Source organism: Lontra canadensis, unplaced genomic scaffold (genome assembly GCF_010015895.1).
Source record: "Lontra canadensis isolate GAN:19392208 unplaced genomic scaffold, GSC_riverotter_1.0 scaffold19, whole genome shotgun sequence".
Taxonomy (NCBI): Eukaryota; Metazoa; Chordata; class Mammalia; order Carnivora; family Mustelidae; genus Lontra; species Lontra canadensis.
Genome location: NW_022631013.1, coordinates 14,551,678 through 14,556,370, shown reverse-complemented (window position 1 = coordinate 14,556,370; position 4,693 = coordinate 14,551,678).

Genomic DNA, 4,693 nt, shown 5'->3' with positions numbered 1-4,693 from the left:
TGAGAGTCACAAATTCGGGACCCTGCTTTCCCACTAGGTGGGAAGCTCTCCCAGGGCAGCTATGTCCCATACCCTCACCAACCTGAAAAGTTCAGGGTGTCCCTTTCCCTCCCAGACAATGACCAGCAGCCGGCCACCACTGAAGCAAAGAACAGCTGAGCTGAGAAGTCCTCATGAATCACCCAGCCTAACCTCACTGTACATTTGGGAGAGACTAAGGTCCTAAAAGAAAGTTCCTCAGAGCCCTCCAGCCCCAAGGCAAGTGTTGCCCCCTGTCCCAGCTCTTCAGGCCCAGCTTTCAATGTGGGAGATTTTACTGCTTATTCATTCCTCAAGGGATGTTGGGAAGAATCAGCAGGCAACCGTTGCTTAGCAACCACAGGCCGTTTCCCCAACTGCCTTGGAACTAAAAGAGGAGGAGCTAAGAGTAAGGTCTGGACAGGCCCAGACATCCCCATGCTCCTCCAAGCCTGCAGTTGCAGGCGTTGCCAGGAAAACCCAGAGAACCCCATTTTCCATTAAGAAGGCACAGAAATAGAGAAGGCCAAACCAGGAGGACCTCCAGGGCCAGCTCCTCTAGCAGGAAGGGGAAGGCCTCTTTTTTGGGTCTGTGCCTCGGTTCTGAAGATGTAGCATCATTTGTCAAACTCCCCAGATGGTTTTGGAATCATACTGTGTTAAAGTATCTTAGGTGCCCAGCCAGAGGGCGGTGGCAGGGTGAGGAAGATGCAAAGCTGAAACCCACTCGTGCTCTCGCATTCGTTAGTTTGAACCACAAAAAACGCCAATTTCCAACAATTTTCTAAAAATGCCACTTTCGTACAGGGCAATGTAATACAAGTGGAAATCAAGGCAGAAGGAACCCTAAGGTGCCTTTGGTTGTAACCAAATCACTTAAAACTTTAGCTGGAGAGAGAGCACGGCGTCTATGCACCCTGCTCTGGGAACGCTGAAAAAAGGGGAATTAATTCTACTGGAGAGGACCCAGAGCTGAATTCTGACAGGGCATTCCCGACAGAAGATGAAGGACGCTCCTAACCCTACAAGCTTGTTCATCCCTACGCACACAGACCTACTTCCAGACCCATGGGGGGCGGGCCCAGGTAGTAACAGCACCTGCTGTTTTGTCAGGCACGGTTCTAATGCTTTACAACTATTAACTCATTTGATCCTGACATTATTCCTAGGAGGTACGAAGTTATCCCAATTCTATGCAGGGCAAAACAGAGATCCAGAATGAGTGTCTTGCTCAAGGTCACACAGCTGGTGGTGGAGCTGGGGTCGTGCTCACGTTCCGCAGACCGGACTGCTCGGGCAAACACAGCTGGTCCCTGGCAGGAGCCTGCTCACTCCTGTTTTGCCTGTGATGCTTTGCTCTAGCCTCCTGAGTCTGCCTCTGGATAACGTTCCTCGGGCTGAGATGAGGTGCTGTACCCAGAGAGGAACTTGAGTTTGGAATGCATGTGTCCGAGACAGAGCTGGACTATACAGGACAAAAACTGGCTTTGATCCAGTAATGACTTTGTATCAAGACCTGTGCTGCCAGAAAGCGGCAGTTTCAGTGCACAGTCATGTGACCTTGGGCTAGCACTTCACTTCTCAGAGAACCATCTGTAAAATGGGGGCAGTGACCCTGCCTTCTAGTATTGGCCAATGGCTATGAACTTGCTTTAAAAACCATCCAGTACTGTACCATGCCAGGACCCACAAGCCTCCCCGGCGGCCATCCTGCGGTAGCAGGAACCTCCTTGAATATTCTCCATACAGGACCAAAGTTTCCCTTGGGGTCCATGACTAGATCACTGACCTAATTCTCCTTCAGATTTATACTTACGGAAATTTCTTAATACAGCAAACTGCTTGCAGATATATTTTTAAATGACATTAATTTTATAGTCTATGATTTAATAAATATGAACACTGTAACCTTTTAACTGTGTTCTTCACTGGGAGTTCACGTCGCTTCTAGGCCCAGACAGGACCTCACTCACCTGGCATCCCCTCCACAATTTTCTTGTGGTAGCCAGCTGGTCCCAGGTTCAACAGTGCCAGTGATGGGCAGTTCACTACAGAGCATCACTAAGTGCTTGCCTACATGCAGACAAGCCCTCCCTCCTAGCTGCTCCAATCCAAGACAATATTACATAGTTGTTGGCATCTCTGTGATCATCCTTTAGCAACATGGAAGCCATCTGTGGTCACTTACTGATTCTTAGAGATTCAGGGACCCTCCCTTACCTCTTGCATCTCTTCTGTTTCTGCGATTCTCCTTTGTCAGGGAGCAGGGGAAAGTGATGTCAGCCTAGCAGAGGACACACACACACACAGGTGGACCTGCACAGCCTGGTCCTGGCAGGCAGGAGTCTGCACTATAAGAAGGAGCCAAGCTGCATGTGAGACGAGGTTAGGGGTCAGCACGTGCGTGTGGGGCCAAATCTCAGTCCAGCATATCCCCAGAAGCCTTCCTTGGTTCTCCACCACCTAGAGAACAAAGTCCAAACTCCACAGGCTTTAAGGCCATTGCTCCCTCTTTTTTTTTTATTAAGATTTATTTATTTTAAAGAGAGAGCAGAAGCCTGGGGGAGAAGCAGGGGCAGTAGACAAAGGGAAAGGGAGAAAGGATCTCAGGCAGACTCCACACTCCAGTGCAAAGCCTGATGTGGGGCTCAATCTCATGACCCCAAGATCATGACCTGAGCTGAAACCAAGAGTTGGATGCTTAACCAACTATGCCATCCGGGCACCACTCCTTGCTTCCTTTCTGACCACCTTCTAATTCCTTCATCCGCATAGAGCCAGTCCCTGCCAAACCATCACCTGCATGTCCTTGGACACTCTGGCACCTCCCAAGTCTGTGCCTCAAATCCCAAGATTCCTCCTCCTGTCACTTCCTAACCTACATGGCTGAACTAAAGTACCACCAGAAGGCCTTCCCTTGCCATGCCTCCTCTCCCATTCCTACTCCCAGGTTTCCCATCCATGGCTCCCATAACCTTTAGAAAACCTCTCAGCAATTCACACATGAAGGGTACCGTTTGTAGAGGTGCCTGCACCCAACAGGCCAAGAACTCTCCAGCGGCACTGGTCTGGGCATCTCCCATCCAGCAGGTGGTCAAGGACATCTTCTGGACCTGAGCTTCCCAACCAGAATGGATTAAAGGTATGCCAGGATATCAATCCTTCCACCCTCAGGTCAGCCAAGGGCAGCACAAGATGGCCCGCTGCTACTGGCTGTGGGTGTGCTCAGTTTACCCACCTGTGGCATACACAGGCGGTAATTTTCCATCATACTTCAGTTCTTAGCACATCAATTTGACACATTCTCTTTTACACATGAGTACATCCCAGGACTCCCTCCCCACCCCAACCACACTTACAAATATCAGTGCCTCGGGGTGACTGAATGGTGCAGTCCGATAAGTGTCTGACTCTTGACTTCAGCTCAGGTCGTGATCTCTTGGTCGTGGGATCGAGCCCTGCGTTGGGCTCTGTGCTCAGCATGGTGTGTGCTTGAGATTTTCTCTCTCTGCCTTTCCCACTCCTGTTCTGTCTGAAATAAATCTTAAAAAAAAAAAATCAGGGCCTCTGCAGAACCTGCTTTGGGATCCACAGGGAGGGAGGCTCTATACTCACAAGAAACTTCAAGAGGCTAATTATATACATTTGAAAAGAGACTCAAGTGTACACTTCCAAACAAGGCACGAGAGTGACAAGCTCAGGTAAATATGCACAAAGATTAGGAATCTGGAAATACATTTGAAAAGAATCATTCTTGTCAGTATTGGTTCAAAAGAACAAAGGGGAGTCTGACATGGACTCTGAAAGGTTCATGCTGCTGTACAACAACGTAAAACAGAGGATCTTTCTCGTTCACTGGGTTCGTAATTTCATTATGAGTAGGGAAGGGCTGATTTCAGCATTACCACCATATATAAATGTCCCCCTACAAATGCACCATCCCCACACTCCCCGTCTCCCTTACGCAGCCCTTTTACTCCCCCCATTGCACATATCCCCTTCTGACTTCCTGGGATTCACTTACGGTGTTTATGGTCTGCTGTGCCTGTCTCCCCACCTGGGTGAAAGTTCCGTGAAGAAACGTGGGCTGTTCACCGCTGTTTCCTTGTACCTAAAGCAGGCCCTGGCACATGGCAGGATCTCCCCATTGTGGAGAGGAGGAATGAATGTCCTTTCCTCTCTTTGCTCATAGAGATATGCAGACTCTCAGCAGCTCTCAGCCCGCCAGATGCCTGACCAATCCCTTCTCTTGATGCCCAGTAACTGCCATGCAGCTCACTGGGTACAGAGTCCCAGGGCAGGGAGGGAATAAGGGCAGTGGAGAAGACAGGTCTGGAGGGAAGGAACATTTCAGGTCATGTGGATTGGCTTTATGGGCAGGATGAATGAAGGCTTAAAGAAGAGGACCTTGTACAGCCAGATTTCAATCTCCTCCCTTCCCCCCAGTATCCACACAGCAAATGGACAACAGTGATTTGCTTTTGAGCAAATCGCCCACCCTTCTGGGCCAGCCAGCCTGAAGCAGAGACTAGCATGTTTGCTCTTTGTACCCCTCCTATGGGCTTGCCAGTGCCTGGCCCCAAAGTGTGTATGTCAGGAGGAGCAGCAGATGGAAGCCAGGTTTCGAGGGACCACCGCTCCTATCCCACCTCACCCGACAGTACCAGCAAGGCAG